The sequence below is a fragment of the Triturus cristatus genome, chromosome 6 (genome assembly GCF_964204655.1).
Source record: "Triturus cristatus chromosome 6, aTriCri1.1, whole genome shotgun sequence".
In the NCBI taxonomy this organism is placed as follows: domain Eukaryota; kingdom Metazoa; phylum Chordata; class Amphibia; order Caudata; family Salamandridae; genus Triturus; species Triturus cristatus.
Genome location: NC_140589.1, coordinates 465002650 through 465029461, shown reverse-complemented (window position 1 = coordinate 465029461; position 26812 = coordinate 465002650). Strand labels below are relative to the sequence as shown.

At 42.5% G+C, this 26812-nt stretch overlaps 1 protein-coding gene across 1 annotated transcript in view; it reads right to left on the bottom strand.

Annotated features, from left to right (window-relative positions):
* LOC146817301 (isoaspartyl peptidase/L-asparaginase-like) overlaps nucleotides 1–26812 on the bottom strand; it is a 1382729-nt gene that overhangs the window by 301104 nt on the left and 1054813 nt on the right. The window lies entirely within an intron of this gene.

Here is a 26812-nt window from a genome sequence, read left to right as displayed (position 1 = left end):
GTTCCATTATCTGTCAAGGAAAGAACTACGTATCACATAGATAGACAGAATCCCTTACGAGAAGTGCACCCAATAAAGGGTGAGGACAATCAGTTTAAACGCGTATTTGTATATACGCCCATATCAAAAATAGAATTGTTAGAAATGAAGAAAGTGGTACCCAGTCATGACAAAGACCCAGCGGGTTTTCACCGAGAAATTAAAGACATGTTACTCATGGAAGAGTATACCTACCCCGACATTATGACAATATTAAAGGTGTTGATGCCTGCTGGCATTTATGAGAAACTCAAGGAAAAAGAGTGGGAGATAGGTGATCAAAAGATAGAATGGTCAGCATTAGAAGCAGAAGAAAGGGCCCGAGGTCCAGGTTCGGGGCTTGGGGACAAAACTAAGGCATTACCAGGACTACTAGTACAGGTACTGCCACGTTTATTAACTACGAAAAAGGAAGATTGGGGTACAATTTCAGCCTGTAAACAGAAGCAAGACGAAGACACTAGTGATTACTATGCCCGATTTGAAAAATGTTTTGGTATAAATAGTGGCATAAAAGCAAGTAGCGAATCATACCCACATCTGTTTGTAACAAAATTAGTAGAAAATGCTCTGCCCCCAGTAAAGAATAGAGTATTAAAATTCGAGAGTACCTGGCAAGGTAACACTCCAACACAAATGTTACAAATGTTACAGTACCACCACAATAGAATTAAAGAGGAACAAGAACATGAACACAGACGCATGAAAGAAACGAAAATGAAAATGCTAGTTTCCCAGACAGTTCCAGCTGAAGGACATAAAAAGGGTATGACACATTCCGATTCAGCAGGACCTGTAAAGGGGACATGCAATTATTGTAAAAAGCCAGGCCATTACGTACACGATTGTCCAGTTTTAAAACATAATATCGCCATAGGTAAAACACAAGAAAGATCACGGCCACTAAGACAAGATCAGAATGAACAAGGAGCTATGCAGCATGCCCAGGCCATGCCAGCCGCACAACAGCCAATACAGTTTGTGCCAGCTGCACCACCGTTGCCTGCTGCTGCCACACAGACAACAACACGACAAATGTATCAGACCGCACAGTATGAATATCCCGAGTATCAGCGTTACGCATGAACAAGCCTAGAGAGGGAAGTTGACTTACCCCTTATCGAGATTCCTGTAGATCAAGAAGGACCTTATGTACATAGTAAATTATTAGGTCAAGATAGAAAATTTTTACTCGATACAGGGGCAAGTCGAACAACTATAAAACGTAGTGAAGTTCCAGGGGCACCCCTCTCAGGCTCACAGAATATTTCCCTTGGTTTTTCAGGAAAACCTATTGTTAATGAAGTGTCACAACCTCTGCCACTTACGATAGGACCTTTGACCCGAACTACAGATTTATTGCTTACTAAATCATGTCCAGAAAATCTATTAGGAATAAAAACGTTAAAAGCTCTAGGAGCTATAATATGTTGTTCTCCGGAAGGAGTAAGATTGTTTTTACGTGATTTTAAAGGTCACTATGTATCTAGAGACATGGATCCCCGACTACAGGCCTTACCTACACGTCTATGGGCACAAGGCCCTACTGATGTTGGTTGCATGAATATTACACCATATCGAGTCACATTAAAGGCAGGAGTGGTGCTACCACGAATGCGACAATACAAGTTACCACCAGATGCTGTAGTGGCTTTACTACAAATCATTGACGAACTCATTGCCCAAGGAGTAGTTGTGGAAACAGACTCCAATATATGTAATTCACCGATAATACCGATTCTTAAACGAACAGATCCTACAGCGCCGCCAGTATATCGATTGGTTATTGATCTGCGCGAGTTAAACAAATGCATTGTGCCACAATTCCCTGTGGTCCCAGATATCTCGTCATTATTGACAGCTATTGATTCCGAAGCAACATTCTTTACTGTAATTGATCTCAAAAACGCCTTTTTCAGCGTCCCAATAGATCCGGAAAGCCAATATTTGTTCGGATTTAGTTTAAATGGACGTAGCTTTAAATTCACACGCGCACCTCAAGGATTTACAGAAAGCCCCAGCATCTATAGCCAAGCACTGAAACGAGAACTCGACAGTATCCACATGCCAGTTAACACTGCCTTGCTTCAATATGTCGATGATCTGTTGATCACCGCAAGAAGCGAACCTGAATGTGAGAAAGCGTCACTGACAGTTTTACAATTTCTAGCCGAAAAAGGGCACAAGGTGTCCCCTTCTAAGCTGCAATTCTGTGTCCAGCAAGTTGTTTATCTTGGACACTCGCTGGACAAGGAGGGAAGGCAGCTTACACCCGACCGTATTCAGTTAATAGCTAACATGCCAATACCCAAGACACAAAAGGAGGTACGGGCTTTCATAGGCCTCACTTCATATTGTAGGCAGTGGATCCCTCAGTATGCATTTCTAGCAAAACCACTCATTCAATTGACAACACAGGAGGCAGCCACATCGACTGTTCTCCCTTGGACTCAAGAACATACACAAGCTTTTGAAAGCCTAAAGAAAGCTTTATGTCAAGCACCCGTTTTAGCAACGCCATGTTACAAAAAACAGTTTACACTCTTTGTTACAGAACGCGAAGGTACTGCTTTGTCAGTACTCACACAGGATCAAGCAGGAGCACACAAACCATGTGCCTATTTCTCTAGTACATTAGATCCCGTAGCTCAGGCTCTGCCTGCGTGCCTGAAATCAGTAGCAGCGACAGCTTTAGCAATCAGACAAAGCGATGCCATAGTGTTAGGACATCCATTGACAGTTCAAGTACCCCACGCAGTAGAGGTTCTTGTAAATAGAACGCAAACACAACACTTGACTATAGCGCGACTTACAGGATATGAACTTACATTGTTTCAGCCACATATAGAAATAAGACGCTGTAACACATTGAATCCGGCCACACTTTTGCCAGTAACCGGAACAGACCCACTAGCCCATGACTGTATTGAAGTTATTACTGTAACGACAAAACCCAGACAAGACTTGACCGATGTTCCATTGTCAGATCCAGACTTGACATTTTATGTCGATGGTTCATGCATGAGAACAAGTACAGGAGAGTTAGTAGCCGCTTATGCAGTCACAACAGATACTGAAGTCATTGAAACTAATCGTATAAATACTTTGTCAGCTCAAGCCGCAGAGCTCATCGCTCTGACACAGGCCTGTATTCAAGCCACGAATAAAAAAGTCAACATATACACTGATTCACGTTATGCATTCGGAGTTGTACATGACTTCGGCGTGCTGTGGCGAGAGAGAGGTTATTTAACTTCCCACGGTGCCCACATTCAGCACGGACCCCTCATTCACGCATTATTAGATGCAATACATCTACCCACTGAAATATCAATTATGAAATGTAAGGCCCATACGAAGGTTACTGATATCATTTCCCAAGGCAATGATCTAGCCGACAGAACAGCTAAACTGACTGCTCAAGCTCAGACCCCCGACATGACAAAGACAATAGTCCCGACACCGACACATTGTATGACCGTTAAAGATCCTACTCTTGACGTAATTGACATACAGACACATGCTACACCAGACGAAATAAAGAAATGGACCGAGTTAGGAGGGATCCAAACGGACCAAGGATGGATGATGAAGGAAAGGTCTGTATGGTTCCTTCCTGATTCAATGGTCCAAGTCGTAATTAACACTATACATAGTCCGGCACATCTAGGAGAAAAAGCTATGCTAGACAGCATTCAACACATTTGGTTCAATAAACATTTACGAGCAGCAGCAAAACAAAAGGTCCGTACCTGTATGATCTGTTGCCAGTTCAACCCAGGAAAAAGTGTTCCCGTAGAACAGGGTGGATTTCATCCTCCTGATCACCCTTTTGAAGTCCTACAGATGGATTATATCCAGATGGAACGATGTCGAGGATTCAAATATGTTCTCGTAGTTGTCTGCGCTCTGTCCCGTTGGACAGAGGCGTACCCGGTTTCAGATTACACTGCCCCGACTACTGCCAAACAGTTGGTTCGAGAATTCTTCCCACGATACGGTTTACCACGTGTTGTCTACTCAGATAACGGCCAGCCGTTCTCATCCGAATTAATGAAACACGTTTCACTTCTGCTAGGATATCAGTGGAAATTCCACTGTGTCCGACACCCCGAAGCAGCAGGTCTCGTAGAAAGACATAATCAGACACTGAAAATCAGACTGTCCAAAATATGCAGAGAGAAAGGGGTCGACTGGATAGTAGCATTACCAGTTGCACTTTTTTACATGAGAATGGTAGCACACTCTAGAACAGGGCTATCCCCGTATGAGGTGATCTTCGGTAGACCACCGAATATGTGGGGGACGCCTATACCACGCAAAATAACTGATATTGACTGTAATATGCTGACAGATTACTTGGCTTCCTTGATGTCTGCACTACAATCTTCTCGTTCACAGGTAGCTGCAGCCTTTCCCGACAACACTGAGGTGAAACCCCATGACGTGGTTCCGGGGGATCTGGTCTTTGTGAGAAATTTCGACCGAAAGACTCAACTGGAGCCCAGGTGGAAAGCACCCAAGTTGGTCCTGTTGACCACAAGAACAGCCGTGAAGATCGAGGGCCGCAAGGGCTGGATTCATTCAAGCCACATCAAGAAATTTCATGGACTATCTTCGGATATAGACATTGTGCCCTGCGCTCCCTCACAGACTGATACAAAACTCCCTTTTGTTGAACCTAACAAATCTGAAAATTATAAACTAAAGCTTAGGCCCAACCAGTCGAGCAATTTGATTGTTTAAGTCCTCTCCAAGGTGAAGCGGTTGAATTGTCTCTGACATGTATCCCTTGGACCTGAGTAGAGAAAATACCCGAAAAATGTTGAAACGACAGGCGTATTGTAAATCACTGCGTAGCCACTGCATAGTGACATTATTAATTTTGTTTTTATTGAGTCTTTTAATAATTATTACAAGTATGTTGTTGCACATATATTACCCTATTTCTAGACATGTTTATAACGTTGCTGCTGAACATTCTTTTAGTGACTTACCTCCGCATGAATTGTCTTATAGACTTGCGCTGCGCAATAACACTTTCATTAGTATGTTACATCATTCCCATCAGACTAGTAATGCCACCAATTGTTGGGTGTGTGGCCGACTCCCTCCCTATCAGAATTATGAAGGAGTCCTGCCTTTCTTTCCACATTCATTCACACATAATGGCTCCTGTGGAGCATGGTTTAGTTTAATTAATTCCATAGACTCAGACACAGCAGTTTACCAAGACCATTGGATATGGGGAAACCTGAACCTAGTTTTACTCAAAGTCTGCTACCCTGACAAGGAGGGTCGCCCCAAAAGAACAGGAACTGATCTAGAAAATGAAGTGTATGGATTAGGTAATTTTACACCTAATCTCATGATTCTAAATGTCGTATCCGAAGTTGAGCTAGTCTTACCCACCATGTCAGTATTCCCAGCAAAAGGTGAATTGTGTGTAAGGAAGGTTGGTTCCATACATATGGGCCATAGTAAATGCACTACTATAGTAGAATTCAGTGATCAAGGAAAATCTTCATTCAGAGCTTCTCGCCACTCCTACTTTATATGTGGTCAGACTGCATATATGCGTCTACCCCTAGATTGGGATGGTACCTGCTACATTGCATTCCTTTTGCCACCTGTTTTCCTAGCTCCTCCTGATTATTACAGAAATATTCATTTAGTACACAACAGAGAACGGAGAGATCTCCCCATTGTCGATTACACTGAGACGGCATGGGACAAGTATGTAGATTTTAATAAAGGCATCTTTCCCTATATAGGTACTGTTACTAATAGTAAGCTGATACGTAGATTAACTAGAACCCTTGAAGCAGTAGTGAATGAGACTATTTCCGCCTTAGGCAATTTAACGGAAGAGCAGTCTGCCATGCGGATTGTTGTGCTTCAAAATCGTCTTGTCCTTGACGTCATCCTGGCTGATAGGGGCGGAGCTTGTAGGGTCATCGGATCAAGCTGTTGCGTATTCATACCAGAAAATTCGCCATCTGTATATAAAGCCATCACTCGCCTTCATAAGATTGTAAGCCAGATACACCAGAACCCAGGCACTTGGACTTGGTCCAGTTGGTTTTGGAATGCGGTATCAGCCTGGGGATGGAGAGTTCTATCCTTCCTAGGTATTGGCCTTCTCATACTATTCAGTTGCTGTCTATGTCTACAATGTGGACCAGCGATTTGTGGTCTGTGTGCCACATCGTTTATCCCACATCAAGATTTTCATTCAAGATCCCGGAAGAAGAAAGAAGAACAAATGATGCTATATGAACAGATCAATGGATTGATGAAGATTGATATCTCTTGAAGGGCAAGTAGGGGACAAGGAGGGAATGTGGAAATATGGATTTTCCTGGTCAGTTATGTCCCCTATCTTGGACCCCAACGGTTCCATGTGTATATCACAAGCACATATATGTCCCCCCCAGTTCCAGTTATGAAGACGCAAATACATGTATGCCCACCGTCAACATGTCCTCTGCCAGATCCGCCATGAATAGGCCGGATATTCCATTCCTAAATATGAAAGGCCACCGGCTTTATATGGTTCACTTATGCCATTTTTACAGTCCAGGCAAGTAGGCCCTGATTCTGCCATCGAAACTCCTCTTGCCTTCTGCCTCTGAAAGCTCCAGTCTGAGCCTGCATCTGTGACCATGAACTTTGTCTCATTCTCTGCGCGGCTCACGAAGCCTGACATCAGCCTATTCTCTGCCAAGAACTGTATTTCACCTTCGAATTATCTGCTTCCCCCTCAGCCGATGCATTCCTGCCTAGTAGTTTAAGTAAACATTCCTCCAGTTACCAAGCAAAAAGGCCCATCTTCTCTGTCCTCATGCAAGTAATTCATAGCCCTGCTACCATGGAATATTCCTACCCCCTCGCATTCAGTGTAGACACTTAGACGCTTGTACACGCACAGTCAGTATAGAATAGATTCTGTCCGAGAGTCCTCCTTTTTGGATAACATAGTTCTTTAAACATAGGATGTTAGATATGATTTGGGATTAGGTTGACTTGACCTCCCAGACTTCTTGTCTCCACATATAGAGCTAAATGTCAAGTCCCCATCACCCCCTAGTTACACGTCAATTACACGTCATAATGCTGCGCGCGCATCCATGCCAAGTATTATCTTATAGATCCACCTATACATGACATCACAACCAATCATGTTCCTTTTTACTCATTATTACACCCATTTTCGGTTACGCAAACCAAACGTCAATGTCCTTATCAATTGTTACGCCTACTATATTCACTTCATTATAATGTATGGACTATAAAAGTTACTTCTTGTCAATAAAGTATGTACTTCACTTCCTGAACCCCCGTGGTGATGGAACTTGAGGCATCCGATTATAATCGCTTATTGGAATAAAGCCCATTCCGAAACTCTAATATCACGGATTCTGCCTCTCATTTTACTGAGCTATTTTACTATGTTTCTGTATCAAATTCAGTCCCGGTAAAGGAGAAATATTTACCACAATACCACCCCTTGTTTTACCGAGCACCATACATTTTGTTTTCGTGTTGTTCAGTTCTAGTTCCCTCTCCTTCCAAAATCACAGGAATTTATTCAATAAAACTTGTAAGCCCATAGGGGTAGTGGATATTAGTAACAAATCATCGGCAAAGAGCAAAATGGGTACTTTTGCATTGTTCAACGAAGGGGCTTCATTTTTACAATCCATTAAACAACCCACCACATCATTAATATACAGAGAGAACAATGTGGGGGCGTTCGATCGGAATCCTCTCTGTCAATTCCCCATTTACCCCCACCTAACCTGGGGGAAATTGTCCTTATGCAATCTGGCGAGCACTGTCACCAAGTCAACCGGGGCACCTTGGTCAAGCATAGTCTTCCACATTAGATTACGCGGCAGCAAATCGAATGCATATCACTTTATACATGGAGCACCTGCTCTTTGACAGTGATCAGCAGTGGCAAAGTGCCCAAAGCATCTAAGCCAGCAAAACTAAATCCATCAAAGCATCAAAAATAGAGGAGGTAGAGGCAAAAAGTCAGGTGTAACCATGCCAAGAAATGCCAGGTCTAACAGAAGCTTTAACCAATGATGAAGTTTCTTTTTCTCGGCTGGAAACAGTTAACGCTGAAGAGTCATTACTTCCAGTTACATCTGCAAATACAATATAATTATCATGTATGAACCCACGTTCAACTCTCCAAGAAGTCAATGATGGTGTCTACAACATCCTACCATTAGTATCATCCACCAGTTCCACACAGCTCCACAAATCTCCCACATTTGTACGAACAGTCTCTGGCTAGTTTGTCAACTTTGATGATTTGCTTTGGATTCATCAGAACCACCTTCAAAGAAAGGACCATGTGAATTTTTCACTTGGCTCAAAAAGACATACCATATCCCTCCATGGATATAAATTTGAATTACAATTTCATTACTTTTTCTCTTCCTTTGGATTAGTTTTGTGACTGTCTTGTTCTGGTCTCTGAACAGACACTATCTCCCAGAATGCTCTGCTGTTGCACAGGTAAACAAGGTTTTGAAACCCCATTCTTCATAACACAAAGTCCCAAGTGATTTTTCCCTTTTTAACATATCAGCTGTCCCGGATCCTGATGGAACTGTTTGGGATAAGGTACCCTATGATATATTTGGACCGACAGAGACTTTACAAGTCCATTTTTTTCCCGTATGTCTTTATATGATGTCATCACTCCTGGATCTATCTCTGATGATTAGAACAATTCATTGCTGATTTAGAGCATTACACTGTATTTAACAGTGAAGAAATGTATGATAAGTCTCATCTAAATATGATGAAATGGTTTGTTTTCACCATTATGGTCACCATTATTTACATAAAGCAAGTACCGCACATGCAGTATTTAATTGCACCCAATGGGAACACTGCCTTATATCACCACAGGGTAGTTCAAAGACATTTGCATAGAAGTTTGCATATTTTCTGGTCACAATGCAGCAGACTCAGAGTCCCATTATAATAAACTTACACCTTCCCAGGCAGAGAAAAATATGCTTTCTGACACCAAATTAATTTATTCTGCATCTTTCATTTTCCAGTTGTCGACACAAGAGTATGACTTTTGGAGAGACAACATCGATTTGAAATCGATATGGGGAATTAGAGATTGGCGGGATCAGGGTAACATAGCTCAATTTACAGCATGCCTCATAACAAAACAACAACGTTTCCTGATCAAATCTGTGCAGCAGACGTCCTGACTGGCCAAGATACAGGATATAAAAACACCAAAAATTCCCTATTTTGCATGCCTCACAAATTGGCATCAATTTACAAATTACAAGGAGGACACATTTGACAGCATGCGGAGAAATGGGGCACACACACAAAAGGCAGGAATGGTCACAACATACAGCATTTGAAATTTGTGCCTTGAGTGGCCAAAACATTCAACGTTGACAGAGGTGAAACAACACTTGTCTCTTCTTTCTGATGACATGACTTTACGAGATTTCTTGTTAGGTCCTCGAAGGCCAAGTCAAAAGTGCTTTCTGCATACTTAATATAATCGAGGTATGGGAAATTTGATAGCAGGAAGCTGTTGAGAGAATAATTGAAATTGACAGAGCAAATTTAGAGAAGGCTCTAGCAGTGGTTAACAAATGTATGGCTACATTATCCAATTGGATATATTCTCTGGGTAACATTGTGCCAACTGTTATTGACATCATACAGAGTGACATGTCCTTTTTGCTACATGGGCAATCACAGCTTAGGTCTATCATGCTGCTAAGCTGGACTCTACAGATTTTACACACTGGTCTCCTTCCATGGAAGCACTTAAATACCTCTAGTTTGTTTCTACCACACAACTTTGAATAAAAAAAAAGAACAGCCCACCATTGCCAAAAAAGACGCGACATAGACTATGTCACTCAGAAAAGTTTGAAAAGTTACTATTTATTTTGGCGTAGGTACCATCAGCATATTAAATGATACACAGGTTTATTTCTCTGCCAATTCCAACTTTTCACTATAAATACTGCTTGCAACACCATAAAGTAGGCAGATATGAAGCACTAAGGGAAGGGTTTGTACAGACGAGGCATTGATCCTACCTTTCACTTATCATTGTAGGAATGCTGCGACTGAAGTTTTTCTTAGTGGCACAGACTGTGAGAACACTTTAGGCCATTCTCTGGTTTGTAGGGAGGTTGCACTCCATGAAGCATGCAATGAGTCCAAGTCAAACCTGTCATGTTATCTGAAAGGTTCCCCAGCCGCTATAATTCGTCCAGCATTCAAATAGCTTTCCAAAGGGAGCTATTTGATGTTGTCTGATCAAGGTTGCTGCAGGATGAAACTAGGAATACCATATCTAGTGACTGTTTCTGTGGTCATGACATGTTTCACATAAGGGCTTTTTCCACCTGCCCATACAGTTAGGGATGCAACAATTTGGCCCTCTATTCAAATTTTGAATGTGAACTTAGATGGTTTGAGCAGACAGAAAGCCTTATTGTTTCAGAAGGATGTGGCCTTAATATCCAGACGAGAGACGTTTGCCAATCAAGTTGCAAGGTCTTCCTGTGCGATACAGTTGCTATATCTCCGACACCATTTTGGGGAGCTAGTGCACCACATTTTTAACATTTCAAATGCTGTAGTGATTGCACACATTTTTAAAACAATTGGCTCTTGGTTGGTTAGTACCTTAAAGAAGATCTTTGGAGTTATTAACTTTTTCGCAAACTCTGTGCTTGAAAACAATTTTGGAAGCTTACTGCTTTTCCTGTTCCTGGTTGACAGAACATTGGTTTTATTTGATTTGCTCCTCAATGGATGTTCCATCATGTGGCCACATGGGACGGTACTACCACATGTGCTACTGTGTTGTGAGAGAACAATGTTTCTTTTGGAGCACCCTTGGGCATGTATTTTAGACAAAAATCTAATTGCTTCAATAAATATTTGAAATGCCAATTAGAGTATTTCTTGTGTTTCCCTTTGGACATGCATGAGTTACAAAATAAAATGTATTTCGATCGGTTTCCACAATTTATTTGGGCAGTCAGGGTTGTCATTTTCTGAGGTTGCACATACCACCTGTTACCTTGCAAGGTTAATTATACAGATGGTGCACGTGAGCTAGCCAGGAATAAGGACATGTCCTGATAGTCTGCGTGGACTCGTGTAGTTTTGATATTTATGTTGTCCAACAAATGCAGTTTTACTGAGAAAGTATGAAATGTACAACAGTGTCATTAAAGATAATCTTGAATCTTGTCAGACCAACAAAAAGTAGGGCTGGGCGGTAAATTCCGTTCCGTTCGCGGAATTTGGGTAATTTCGCGTTCTGCGGGGAGACCGCAAAATTGCCCAAAATATCCACTTTCCGCGACTTCGCGAAATTTTTGCTTGTTCACGTTCTCAAAATGCGTGTTCGTGAGCTATTTCTCCCCGAGCACGCAAACAGTGATTGTGAACAGGAAAAAAGCATCGCGAACAAGCAATTCCGCGTGTTCGCGGAATTTCTGCGTGTTCGCGGAGATTTTTTACCGTTTCGCGGAGATTTGCGTAACGCGATTGCGCAAATTCCGCCCACCCCTAACAAAAAGGTGTGGTCCTAAAACTTCATGAAGTTGTTTCCTGCGATGAATAGTGTCTTTTGCTAAATCTTGCACAATGCAGGTCTGGGAGCCTTCCCAAATCATTTGTTGGTGCTTTTTCATGTATTGAAGAGTTTTTTCAGTGTGTTTGTATCTCAGAGGTCTAAAGTTTATGGCCCTAGCAAACTATTTAGTTTCCGTAGATTCAGCAGAGTGTTTACTAGTCAGATTGCTTGGGCCCTCTCTATTTCAAAATCTTTGTTGAAAGGTATTACCAATGTGAGTGGGATCCGGGCCTCAAGGAATTCTGTGAATCTTCAACTCCCTCAGGAAGTCTAAATATTCTTAGATTACCTCTATAATTCCTGTTTTCTAAGTCTGTCATGTCTATAGATAAGGCAGTGACTTTAGCAATGCTTTTTGGCTTTTCATTCTGTCATCTTCCTAATAACTGATGCTCAATTCTGCCTCAAGGCTGTGACCAGCCAGATCTTTAAAATCTTTCCTTAGTCCCTGAATGTCTAACTGCAATAGGTCTGTATTTGACTAAGTCAAGTAGCATTGATAAGCATTTCAGTAGTATATTCATATCGGCTGAGTAATCAGAGGAGGAGGGTTGCGTAGCAGAGGTGTAGATGAAGTCCTCTTCTGACCCGCTTTTGCATCTTTGATGTCCCTCAATTTATTCCCTCAGGTCTCTGCCATGTCAGGTATATATGGCAAGAGGGTCAATTTGTTTATGTGATACAGGAATCAGGCAGCTTACAGTGGAGCATAACCACAAAATATTAAAAAATTCTTATAATTGCATCCTGAGCCTGCATCAGATCCTAACACAAATTATTTGCCAGTATAACTAGGGGCACTTCAGATTGATAATATTGGATAAGGATGAGAGTTAAGAGAAAGGGTACCATGAAAGACAAGTGACCAGCTTTGAAAAGTGTCAGTAACTGGATATGCCCAGAAATGTATAGTACTTTGAAAGGGTTGAAAGGTTTTATTAATTTGATGTGACGGAAAATGGTAAATCATGTATGCTGTCATTTTGCACTCAGGTAGACCCTCTAGGGCAGCATCTGGGCCTTTGGTGAGCCTCAAGACCACTCGGCTACACAGAGGAGCAGCTTTAAGTGGCCATCTTCCTCAGGTGCTTGTCATGCTCTCCCCAAAAAAAGGTACATTCCTTTATCATTTATTTAAAAAAAAAAATGTGATTTCCTATTCTTGAGATACGTCATTAGTATTTTAATCTGTACTCTTATGTTCTACATTTCACACCTAGGCCTACCACAGTGAAACATCTTTTTGGCCATTGTCGAGGTAGGAACATGTTAACATTAATTTTCAACTTGTCCCGTGTAAGAATTTGGAGTATTAGTTGAGGGGGGTAACTACTCACCTCAAGTACTAATCTCAATCATTGTCAGAGTGAACCAATAAACTCATCAAAGAAACTTGACTTCAACCTCCTCTTAAATGACTACTAAAATATGTTATAATTAAAATAGAAATAGGTACTATTTTTATACATTATTTTTACCATTAATTTATATTTATGTATATTTTTACCTATTTTAAAAAGGTAATTGATTTTAACATTATTTCCATTGGGGTTTCATTTAAGTCATTGTCCAATATCTTCTATAGAAGGGTTGTTGCCATTATCATACAAATGAGTCATTGAATCAGTATCAGTGATTGGTCATGTGTGTTGCTGGACTTATTACTGTTTAGGCTTTTTTTTGTAATAACCTACACTCCGAGTTTGTGAATACTGCCAAGTAGTAAACTTACTCAAAAGTGTAAACCTCCTCAAAAGTCTAAGTTACCTTTGTGAATAAGGCCCAAAATTCAGTATAGCATGGAACATACATAAAATGGATAATTGAGATGCCAACAAAATTCTTTAGACCATTCAAGCAGCCTAAAATTCTACCATAGCAAGTATTAGATCCTGCAGGTAATCCCCGAAAGTCAAGGAAAAGAACAGATATAAAGAATATAATTGTATATTCTCTCTCAGGGATGGATTTAAATTATTCAAAGCGGGAGAGAAAACGTCTAAGAAAAACTAGAAACAGAAGGCCCATGATACGGCCCTTCCTCCTCCGGAAATAATTACAAACAAGGACCAACCGAACCCCTTACCTACCCTACCCACTTTTCCCAGCTGTCTAAACAATATCGAAAGGGAATTACCGCAGTCTAGGAAAGTATACAGCATATTTAAGCCTCCAAGGAAAGAGAAACACCTTTCATCCACCCAGGTATTACAATCTGAGATCTTTCCAACGACACCAAGGAAAGTTACGAAAGAAATAAGCACAATTGGCGCATGTGCAGTAAACGTAGGTACTGACAAAGAGAGGAAAGAAGCAAACCATCCGGATTTAACCCATAACCTAAACCCGGGAAACAATAAAGCAACTTGGATAAAGGTCAATGAACAATTAACAATAAACAACACAGACGCTATCTTAACCACACCTTTGACAATCACAGAGCCAATACCGGCCGATAAAGCATCGGTAAGGGTTTAACATCTAGTGTCGCAGTGGGACTCCTCTCCACACACCAATAAATTGGACTTTATCCCCTACTACGTATCAAGAGGAAACCTCGATATCTTAAACAGAAGCGTCCTGCTCAAACTCTTTAAAGCATTGCCCCCTCTGAGCCACATCACCACCCGTGACATTGCTAGTATAGCGTTTAAACAGAACACGCACTTCATGGGCCAAGAACCAACCACAGCTTTGTTCTCATCCACTCCTCTTCTTGATCAAATCTGGCAGCAGCAGTACCAATTCGGAAAGTGGGGCATTAAATTAAAAAAGATCGATCCCCCTTGCCATCCCAACCTGCTCCAACCACTTAACCAACCAGTGGGCCTGTTAAAGGGAGCCAAAGGCCCACACCACCAAATCCCCCAAAAGAAGAAAGAGTCCACAACTAATAAAATCACCATCACCTTTGCTAACCTAGAAGTCACTAAGTCCCCCGGATATCGGGATCTAATCTTTGCCCGATCACCCCTAGATATGGCATGAACCAAAACTCACGTAGCCATCAACTCACTCCCGGGCTGTAACATCTGCTCTTGGAACATGTTCGGCCTTAGTACTAAACTAGAAGATCCAGGCTTCATGGAATTTATCTCAAAGCATAACATTCTTCTCTTTCAGGAAACCTGGATGACAAACGGCACACCCATAATCGGATACAAGGAATTTCTGAGGCCGGCCAAAAAAGATCGCCAACCAAGGGAGAGCTAAAGGAGGCCTTTCAATCTTCATTTCAACCGATATTCCATGGCAAGTCTCTACAATAGACCTTGAGTTCTCTTGGCTGCAATGTGTAAAACTTGAAGCCACGCTCCTCACTTGTCTGATTATCCTCAATATCTATATTCAACCAGTGTTCAAGTGAAAAAGGACAAGAGTTTACCACTTACTAGCAACACTGGCAACATTAAAATTTGCCCATCAGGACGCAAACATCATCCTGGCAGGGGATTTTAATATGAACATACTGCAAAATGGTAACAAAGTCACTATGGAGCGCACACAGGCCCCGAAACAACGAGACACCCTTGGCAAGAGATGTGCGGCCAGTTTGGTTGACCTCTTAATGAGCATGCTGAACGGGAGCAGCCCGACAGACAGCCCTGCAGCGTACACAAGGATTACTCAAACATCAGCTTCAACAATAGACTATACTTTCACAGATCAAGATCTCTTCCCACTGATCACGAACTTCCAAATAATGGATAGGACAGAAAGTGACCACCAACCGCAATCCTTCACGTTATTAAGCAATATCGTTAATCCAGTGCCAGCTACAGCACCATCCCAACAACTGCAATGCTACAATTTAAAACGCCTTGCATGGAAAACGGATTCAATTGGTAACATCATGGGGACATGCACCCACCTCTTGGAAAGATTCTAAATCGAACCCATAAACACACAGGCATGGGAGCACTTAATCCTAGAACTAAATCAAACATTTTGCAACCAGGCTACAGGAAAAAAAGTAAGAAGACATCAAGGGGCCGATTGGTTCACAAAAAATCTCAGGAGCCAAAAACGACAATTGAGCAAACACCTTAGAAAACTACGCACCCAGAGTTCAGCCCCCTCTCAGGATCTCTTGCTATCAATTACCATGGCTTGACAAAACCTAAAAAGAGACACCAAGGTGGCAAAAAAAGCGTTCCAATAACCACTCTGGGCCAAACTCCATCATTCCTGCAAACAAAGGGACTCTAAGATCTTCTGGGAAATAATTAACCAGTTAACAAATGGCAAAAACTAGCATTACAACTCAGACATAATGGAGGACTTCTGGAGAGCTCATATCGATTTTTTATACAATGAAACGTCATTTGTCTGTCCGGCAACTTGTGGTTCGGCACCAGGCGAAGGAGCAACCATTGCAGATTGTGTCAAAATCACCTCCAACCCTGAAGCACCCGAATACTCCCCACAAATCCGGATAGAGTAAGTTTTAAAAATCATTAAAAAACGGAGATCCGAGGGAGCTCCAGGTCCAAACGGGTTGCCAAACGCTTTGTTTTGGCATGATCCTGCATTCTGGTCCAGCCTCCTTACACCACTCTTCTCTTCCATCCTAGCATCCGGTACCATCCCAGACTCTTGGAGGGGCAGTGTTTTAAATCCAATATACAAGTTGGGCGTTCGTTCCGACGCCTCCAACTACTGTCTGATAGCCCTAATTGACGTGAAGGCAAAAATTTATGCATCTAACTTGCTGGTTGACTTGGAGGACTGGGTCAGAAGATGCAAACTAATTTTCTACACACAAACTGGATTCAGGGCAGGGATGGGCACACTCACGAATATATCCGCAGTCACCCTGCTAGCCAATCAAGCTCTCGCAAACTTCAGGCCTCTTCTTGCATACTTTATAGACCTTAAAGCAGCTTTCGACAAAGTCCCAAGAATCAAGCTATGCGCAAAAATGCAAAAACTGGGGTGCCCCAACTAAACTCCTGGGCGCCATAATCAATTTGTATTCCCAGATGTGGGTTCAGGTCAGGAAAGGAGACGGGCACAGCATAACCAAAAGGTTCCAATCTCTCAATGGGTTAAAACAAGGGTGTGTGCTGGCAACCTGCCTCTTTAACATCTACATTGCCGACCTTGATAAACAACTACGGTCAATGCAATCTGACCCCCCAAACTTGGGCAAAGTCCGCACACCCTGCATACAATACCCGGACGATATCGTGCACCTTGCACAAACGCCTGTAGGCTTGCAGGGACTCATCACCAAACTAGGAGCTAATACCAACTCAGCCCAACTAACCATTAACCATCAAAAACCAAAGGTGATGTGGTTAGCCAGACAAGTCAAAACAAAGGCAAATCGCAATTTCCTCTGGCACCTGGATGAGCAACCTCTGTCCTGGGTAGACTCATACAAATACCTAGGTTTCCAAATAGACCGCAATCTTAATTTTTAACTACAACTGGAAAAAGGTCATACCAAAGCAAAACAACTGCAGTTTGCCTTCAGAGTTTTAAAGAGAAAACTTACAGGTTGTTCTACATGTCATTTGCTCAAAGCCATTTCAGCCAAACTTCTACTTTTGGTATCATACGGCTCAGAAATGTTAAACCTCAAAGACGCCATCTCCTTAAATACAGTACAATCAACCTTTTTTAAGAACCTGTTTTCGATCCCCCGACACATTTAACAATCCCAAATCCAACTAGAGTATGGACTTAGAAACCAGATTCCTGACAGACAAGGAGCATTAGCCAAATATTACTGGAGAATGAGGGATGCTGAGGATAACACCCTTGCGCATCACTGCTGGGTGGAAATTGCAACCCAAGCCAGGCAAATTAACTCGACGTTCAGAGTTCTGAAGGATTCCCTCGCAGCATTGCAGCTAGAGGAAGCCTGGCTCACTCATCCCACCTATTCGAGTTTCGAAACTGTAGTCAACAAGGCAATCAATCGGGCCTCTCTACTAATAGACAAATCAGCCTTAAAAAAAAAAAAAAATGCCTGGACAGTGATCCAGGGATATCAGCGGCTGAAACCCCAACCATACCTGCTAGACCATCTCTCTCCGCAGAAAAAGCACTACCTAACGTTACTGCGGCTGGGGTCTTTTCCATCAAAAGACCTGATACCAAAATGGAAATACCCCTGGCCATCCAAGTAATGCCGCCTATGCAGAGGAGGGGAAGAATCTTTTCTACACTAACTATGTATCTGCCCCTTCCTGGCAGAAACGGTCCTTTGGGAAGCCTTTAGAAAGAAACAAATAAGGTCATGTAGAGTAGCCGTCATCCAATGCCTTGGAGGACCATCAATCCAACTGTCCTGTAGAGCCATCAATTTCCTGAAAACTGTGGCAACAGAATTGGAAAAAAAGAAAATATTAATTGATTTAAAAAGTCTTGGCATAATCTGTCTTGTAATCCACTTATGGTATGGTCTGTGATTGATTGATTGATTGAACGGTAATTTATAATGCGCCACTTTGCCCGAAGGCGTCAAGGCGCAAATGATGGAAAACAACAATCAGCCCCATCTAAAAAGAAAGAACAAAGAAAAATTTAGGGGTAGGATTCAGAAAAAAGGAAGGTTTTAAGAGCTTGACGAAACAGAGAGAGGGAATCCTGATTCCTCAGATCAGGGGGAAGTTCATTCCAGAGTCTAGGGGCAAGGGCAAAAAAGGCCCTGCCTCCCCACCTTGCCTTGGCAAAACGGGGGACCGTGAGCAACTTCATACTGGAGGATCGAAGGGCTCTACCTGGGGTGTAATAGGACACCAGAGACCTAATGCCCTCTGCACCTGCATCACGAAGAGCCCGATAGATGATGGTCAGGATTTTAAGTTTTATCCTGGCTTGAACAGGGAGCCAGTGAAGATGTTTCCTAATGGCAGTCCCAGAGGAGCGTCTGGGGGCGTTAACAACAAACCTTGCTGCCGCGTTCTGAACGACTTGCAGCCGATGAACCAGGTTGTTGCTCATCCCGAGATAGAGGGCATTACAATAGTCAAGGCACGAGGAGAGAAGGGCAACCGAGACTTGTTTCCGGGCGTCGGGGGAAATGTAGTGAGTGAGCTTTCTCAACACCCTCAACACCCCACAGCAAGTGGAAACCGTCCTGTTCACTTGCTTGTCGAAAGTCAGCGAGGTGTCGAATAGGACTCCCAAATTTCGAGCAACAGTCGAGGATTGTGGACAAACTCCCAAGGCCGGCGGCCACCAATCGGATGACCAGACCTCTTTGTTTTCCCCGAAGACAAGGATTTCAGTCTTCTCCCCGTTCAGCTTTAAAAAGTTTGATGTCATCCAGCCTGCCACAGCTCCCATGCAGTTCCTAAAGTTGAGGGCAGTGGAGCCGACCGATTGTGATAGTGATACCATAATTTGGGTATCGTCGGCATAGGAAAGAACTTCCAATCCAAAGGATCTAACAAGTCTAGCAAGAGGGGCCACATAAACGTTGAAAAGAGTAGGGCTCAGGGAGGAGCCCTGAGGGACCCCGCAGTGCAATGGCTTGGCAGTGGAGAGGAAGTCGCCCAGCTTTACCTTTTGCTCCCTGTTGTTGAGAAAGGAGGTGAGGAGACTGAGCGCCAGCCCCTCCACCCCCATCTCACCTAGTCGGGAGACCAAGATGGGGGGAGACAGGGTGTCAAATGCAGCTGTAAGGTCGAGCAGGATCAGAAGCATGGTCTGACACCTATCGACCCTGGCACGGATGTTATTGACCATTACTGTGAGGGCTGACTCAGTGCTGTGCTCCTTTCTGAAGCCATGCTGGGAAGGGTCAAGCAGGCCAGATTTCTCAAGAAAGGAGCTGAGATGGAAATTCATGTGAGCCTCCAACATCTTGGCGGGGGCAGGGAGGAGGGAGATAGGACAAAAGTTCTTTAAAGTCCCTGGGTCCAGAGTGGCCTTTTTTAAGAGAGGCTTCACGATTGCGGTTTTCCAGGAGGCAGGGAAGGTTCCGCTGGAAATAGCCCTATTCATAACCACCAGTATGGGAGGAATTAAGGTGGCCCTACAGTTTTTTAGAATCTTAAGCGGACAGGGATCAAGGGGAGAGCCTGATCTAAGGGAATCCAGCAGTTTCTCGAGGTCGGAGACCGAAAGAAGAGGAAAACTGGAAAAAGTTTCACAGGGAGGGGGCATGTTCACAGGGTCAGGAGAATAAAGGTTAGTGAGATTGTCCGATGTACACATTATATTTATTTTTTTAACCTAACTGCTGAGTACGTTCCTCTGCGTGTTTTTCTTTACAATGTACATTTTTTGTACGGTGGTTTCCCACCCTTTTATGATTTTTAATGCAATCAAAAAAAAGTATTTATCTCCTAAAATATTCAAAGGGATCCTAGGGGGAATCAAGAGTAATTCACAAATCAATTGAGAATTACCCTATATCAAAACTAATATGATGCAGGATGGGCTGCTTTGATGGCACTCATTAGTCCCGACTGTGCGGGACTCATCCACTACAGATTTCCAATTTTTAAGTTGTAAAGTGTGACGGGGACTGGAGGGAAGCAGATGAACCCTTCATGATGAACCGCATGATAATTAGATTTTCCCCGAAATCGAGGGATCTTGTGGGACAGACTTCATTTTCAGATTGTGATTGGTGCTGGATCATGTTACTTATCCTTATTTGTTCTGCTGAGACCCATAAAAAGAAAATAAGGAGGCTAAATCACTTCATCATTGCGTAGGCGAAGACCACCTTCCCTTTATCTATGGACAAATAAATTTAGCTCCGGGTGCTGTAGAAGTGGACTGATTAAAAAAAAGTCTGTTGAAATCATGTTCAGCCTTCAATTCGATCAAACCAGCAAGAATCAACATACTGGTCTCTATCAACTGACATTCTGACAAGGACTCTGTATATATCAATTCATTCTCTATTAATTCTTGTATAATGTATGGAGTTTTGAGATTAATGTAATATATTTGTGTATTTTAAAATCATGTTTGTGTTAAATGTTATATGTGTAAGGAATGTGTTCTATGTTATCACTAGAAGTTGTACACATTTATCTCATATAACATATTGCTAGAAACGGTTAATAGTGAGGATTGGATACTGTATAAATGGAAAGGAAATTAGTTTGGATATAGGGTGATTCCAAATTGATTTTGAATTACTCTGGCTTCCCTTTTGGATTAAATTAAATGATTACATTCATTCCCCAGAGAGTTTGCACATTTTTATGCTTTAAAATTCTTCTGTTCTTGTGAATGAGATGTTGTTTTGTTGTTTAATAAAAAGATTTATATAAAAAGTCTTCTGTTCAAACTGGAAAGGCATGGTGAGCAAACAAACAATGGATTTAGCACAGATCTCTGTACAAGGATGTATGTATGACATTGTTCTACATTCTGTCCATCACTTGTTGTTTTTTAATTAAAATTCTTCCAAGGCATTTTTAAAACAATTGATTCCCTCAATAACCAGAATTCAATAGGAATTTGCTCCCTTAATCACAGACCTTCTATAATTTTTTATTAGATTTCTTATAAGACTCATAACACTTTCACCGCTTTTTAAATGGTAATGACATTTTAGTCCTTTTTAGACAGGGTAAACTTTATATAAATGTGGTTCTCTCTGATCAGATTTTAACATCATTTGAACTGCTGACTCCAAGTGTTATGACATCTCTTTTGATATGGTTACCTGATTTATTTAGTCATATCTTTTACACCGATGCTAAATACCTCCATGACCACACTTTCTTTGCCACTTTCATGAAGCAGGAGATTGTTCCCCCTTCATTTAAAAAGCCAAGAGCTCACCCATATACACGGAGAGACGTATTTACAAGCCCCTTGTGCTACCGTTACGACACTTTTCCCATTATAAAAGTGATGCACCGGTGGCGCAAGGAGCTTGTAAATGAGTCCCTGAATAATTAACATCTGCGAATGACAGTAACAATGTAAAAAATATTGAGTCAAATTGCTGCCTGCCTGATGAACAAAGCAGCACTAGATCCAGCACAATCAGGCTTTAGATTGATGCACAGTAACGAAACAGCTCTAATTTCCATTGCTGTTAACATCCATTGAGTGGAATAGCAACACTAATTTTCTTGCATCTTCGTAGCACTTTTAATGACATCATAAGCATCAGATTACGTGAAGATTAAAATATCATCATTCCAATTGCTTTCAAGCCAGTAAATCAAAAGGGTGCCCAGGGGTGTTCTTTAAGCCCCAATTTGGCAATCATAACTCTGTTTGGGCTATAACCTGGTGATCATCAGAATTAGATACTTAACATGTCTAAGTTGATTCTGCAACAGATCTAGGATCTACAATTGATAATGTTCTGTCATTGAGACTTCAAATCAAGAAACTGTTCTTTAATTGTTTTTGCTATATTAAACTATTAAAAATTATCTGACAATGCCTACCAATGGAAGGTTGTAGGAAGGTGGTATGTTAGGCCATTTTACTTTTTTTTTTTTTGTCCTCATTTGCCGTTACCCTCTTGTAGGAAACACCATCCACCTTGTGTGTCGCGAAGTGAGAAAACAGCTCCAGATTTCAAAGTTAACTCTCGTTCCAGGACACAAATTACAGAATGGCGGAAGATAGATCCACGAGGAGGGATGCTAGTTAGCAGAGTTACTCCGTCAAGGTGTCTTTCAACCTGTTGGGCTGAATCATTGAACGGGGAGACCGGTGTTCAAGATCCATAGAGTAAAGTAGGCATAATCATAGGACCCGGGGAAAAAAAAAAACAACAACAAAAAAAAAACCCCGGTGTACCTATTTCCACTTTATCAAAAAGTCCCAGAAAGCCAAACTTTTTTTGCTACCACATCTAGCCAGGTCCACCTTAGAAGCCTCATATAGGAATGTCAACCAATCTTCATGTGATGGAGCGGTGGCGTCTACCCAAAACCTGCATATTTGTCGTCTTGCCAGAAGGATAGCATAAAAAAGAAAGGATCTTGCCTGGCCCAAAATATGATCATCTATGCCAAAAATAACTAGTGACAAGGTGATGGGCACGGAGGAGTTAAGTATGGAGTCCAACGTCACCTTTATTTTCTCCCGAAAAATACAGATAGAAGGGCAATGATGCTTCAGGGAAATTGCATTTGTTACACCTCTTTCCTGGCAGAAATTTTGATAGTCATAGAGGAGAGAGGTATGCATGGTGAACAGTAAAAAGGTGGTTACGCCTTAGCCAAGCAGGTTTAACTATTTTATGTAAAAGAGTAAATGAGATAAGCCATAGTTGCTCACACTGACGGCCCATCTCCTCCCCCCATAGTTGATCGGGGAGATTGAAGTCTCCGTCCACCTCCTCCAAGATACTCCAATACCAAAAGGCCACCTCTTTACCGCCCACCTGCCTTACCACAAGCTGATGTTCCAGGTTACTGAATTTTCCCAGCGGGACAGCTTTACTCCCAAGAGCCCGGGCCCAACTATCAAGCTGCATATATTTAAACCTCGATAGCCCGGGGCTAACCTTGTCCCGTAGTTCGTCCCATGAGACCATTGAGTCCTTTACCAACAACTCTCCCCACCTTGCAATTCCAGCATGTTTCAAAGGAATCGCCAGGCCGTCCTTCAAACACATTGGTAAGCCCGGGGAGTCCCACACCGGGCATAATTTGAAAAATAGGACAACCCTATTTTCTTTTTAATCTGAGCCCAAAGTCTGGCCATAGATTGGAGGCTCTTTAGTTTAACTTTCTTGAAGAACTTTTGGTCTCCAAACTTAAACAAAAATCCTTGAGATGGTAATTCAGCCCCAGCTAACATGGCCTGAAACATTAATCCTATCGAAGAGCTAGTTGGCGATTTCAGAAGCATTCTGGAATAGGACAATTGAAAGGCCCAAGCATAATACTGCAGGTCGGGTAAAGCCAACCCACCCTTTTCCCTCCTCCTTCTCAATTTCTTCCATGCCAGTCTAGTGGCTTTATATTTCCAAATAAAGGAGTTAATTTCTCGCTGAGATTTATCTATTTGTCAAAGACGAGGGGAATGGTGTAAAAATAAATGTAAACTTAGGAAGAATAGACATCTTAACTAAATTAACTCTCCCCAATATGGATAAAGGGAGGTAAGACCAAGCTTTTAGTTTTTTCTGACACTCTTTGAAGACCCGTTCTAGGTTATTTTACGCAATATTCCCAACTTCTTGGGTGATACGAATACCGAGATATCGCATAGAGGAAGTCACATCAAGTTGTGTGTTTTTGATATTCCACACCATTATCTCCATTTTACTTGCATTTATCTCGTATCCGGATACCCGCCCAAATTCCTCTGCGCGCTTAATGACGGTTGGGAACGCTAAGACCGGGTCAGCTGTAAATATAAGAATGTCGTCCGCATACAGGGCTACCCTCCTTTCCCACCCCTCGTATTTAAAGGGAGGAATATTGACCTCCTCTCGTAGTACCTGAGCAAAAGGCTCAATGTACAGATTGAAGAGAAGGGGGGAGAGGGGGCAGCCCTCTCTTGTCCCCCTTGTGATTTTAACGGGTTCTGACAGAATGTTATTTACTAAGAGTCTAGCAGCTGGGGCCTTATACAAAAGAGAGATCACCCGACAAAAGTTATCACCAAACTTAAATTTTTTCAAGACCGCAGCCAAATAGGGCCAGCTGACCCTATCAAAGGCCTTAGTTGCATCTAAAGTGAGAGTTGCTAACGGGAGGGAGAAATTGGAAGCAATGTCAATGGCCCGACTAAGTCATGCGTGAGGTCTGCCAACTGTCGACCTTTTATAAATCCTTTCTGATCCTGATGTATGATTGAGGCGATGACCTTCCCCAGCCTGGTGGACATAATGGCCGCAAATATTTTGTAGTCATTATTGAGGAGTGAAATCGGGCGGTAAGATCCGCACTCAGTCGGATCTTTCCCAGATTTAAGTATCAAAACTATAGTAGCTTCACTCCACGATTTTGGAGGGTCATCACCTCTTAAAAGAATGCTGTTAAAAAGGATCATCAGGGTTGGTATGATAGCCTCTCTCATCGCACAACATATTTCTGCTGGTAAGCCGTCGGGGCCAGCCGCCTTCCCTTGCTTAAGTTGTCCTATAACTTCTCTAACTTCTGCTTCTGAAATTTCAGATTCCAAGCAGGTACTTTGAACATGTGTGAGACTTGGCAAGGATACTTTATCCAATCAAGAATCTCTTACGAAGTGGTCTTCTATGATATCCTCTTTGTAAATGGCCTGAAAAAAGTCCTGAAAAGCTCTCCCGATATCAGAATTTGAGATTTGGGGGGATTGTTCGCCTTCCAGCTTTATCTCTCTAATGTATTTTTTTGTCTGTTCTGATTTTATTTTCCAGGCTAACACCTTCCCTGCTGCTTCCCCGAACTCGAAGTGGGAATTTTTACTTGTCTCCCATCTCCTAGCAACCCTTTCTTGTAAGATACTCTCCAATTGTCTTTTTAAGTCCGCCAATTTTTCTTGCTCTCTTTCAGCCCCTATAGAGGTACTAAGTTGTTGTTCGATAGATTTCATTTCGACTTCTAGGTTTGTGATCTTCTCCCTATATATCTTCCGTCTCTGAGAGGCTGTGCTGATAATAGTGCCTCTCCAAAATGCCTTCAGAGCATCCCATACTGTGGGGATTACAGTGGATTCTAAATTTACTTCTAAAAAAAACTTAGATTCGGCTACTAAAAAACGAATTTCCTCCTTGGCATATAGAATAGACTGATCAAATGACTAATTTGAGTGCCTTTTTTATCGTTAGAGGTAATGCTAGCAACGGAGGCACACAGGCAAAGGCTGGGAACCCTTGGTACTCTACCAAATGCAAGGAAAAAAGGGCGGCTCTTATTTTAGAAGTCAGAAAAAAAGATCCCCTGGCAGTCTCTAGAGCTAGGAAGGAGTACTCCGAGGCCCAGAGGGAGGCCAAGAAAAGCTGGGACGAGATTCATTGGGATAAATTAAAACATGCATCCAACGAGAAAGACTCGAAAGGCTTTTGGGACCTTATCAATAAGAGGGCTAGGAGTACCTACCCCTTAATGCCCAATCATATAACTGCCAGCCAATGGTCGCTTCATTTCTCTAAACTGTATTCTGATGATGTTAATCCTTCCCTTTCTCCCGAAACGGCTTGCCTACCCCTTACTAGTGCCCCTGGCTATCATCTGGATCCCTTTGCCTTGGGTGAGGTGATGATAGCAATTAAAAGCATAGCCCCAGGTAAAGCGGCGGGTCCAGATGGACTTCCTGGTGATTTGCTTTTGCATTTTTCTGAGATATGGGCAGTCTTTATCCTCTTGACCCTGAATTTGATAGCAAGAGGATCACCTGTGCCAGACTCCTGGAAAGGCGCTGAGGTGGTCCCTATTTTTAAAAAGGGGAACAGGGAAGACCCTGCCAACTTCCGACCGATTAGCTTAATCGACGTGATACAGAAAGTGGTTGGCAGGGTCCTACTAGTCAGGATGGGAACTTGGATCGAAGACAATAATATTCTGTCCCACTTCCAAGCTGGCTTTAGGACCAAGGTGGGAACAATCAATCAGGTCTTCAGATTCCTTATGATCTATTGGAAGACAGTACTTCTGGAAAGGGGCAGTTTGTATCTGGCTTTCATAGATCTGAAGACCGCCTTTCATCTAGTACCCCGGGGGAAACTTTGGCTTACCCTACAATAACTTGGCACTCCCCCTCTGGTCCTTGACATCATCAAGCGCCTACATAGTGGCAATTATGCCAAAGTAAGATGGGGGTCTCAAGGGCAACTGACTGAGAGAATCGCTGTGAACAGGGGTGTCCGCCAGGGATGTGTACTGGCACCCACCCTGTTTTCTCTTTACATCAACGGGGTGGTTGACTTTTTACGCCAGGACCCGGCCAATGCTCCATCACTGGCCGGGGAGAAGATCCCGACCCTCCTGTTTGCAGACGATACTCTCTTGATCTCAAAATCCCCGGGGGGTCTTCAGAGGCTTTTGAATAGGTTTGGCACTTTTTGCGACTCGCAGGGTCTGATAGTTAACACCACCAAAACTAAGACCATGTGTATTAACCCGTCCGAACGCTTTAAAAACCACTTTACCCTGGATGCTGTTCCGCTGGACAATGTGGAGGGTTTTGATTACTTGGGAATTTGCCTCGCTAAAGATATGAAATGGGGTCCCC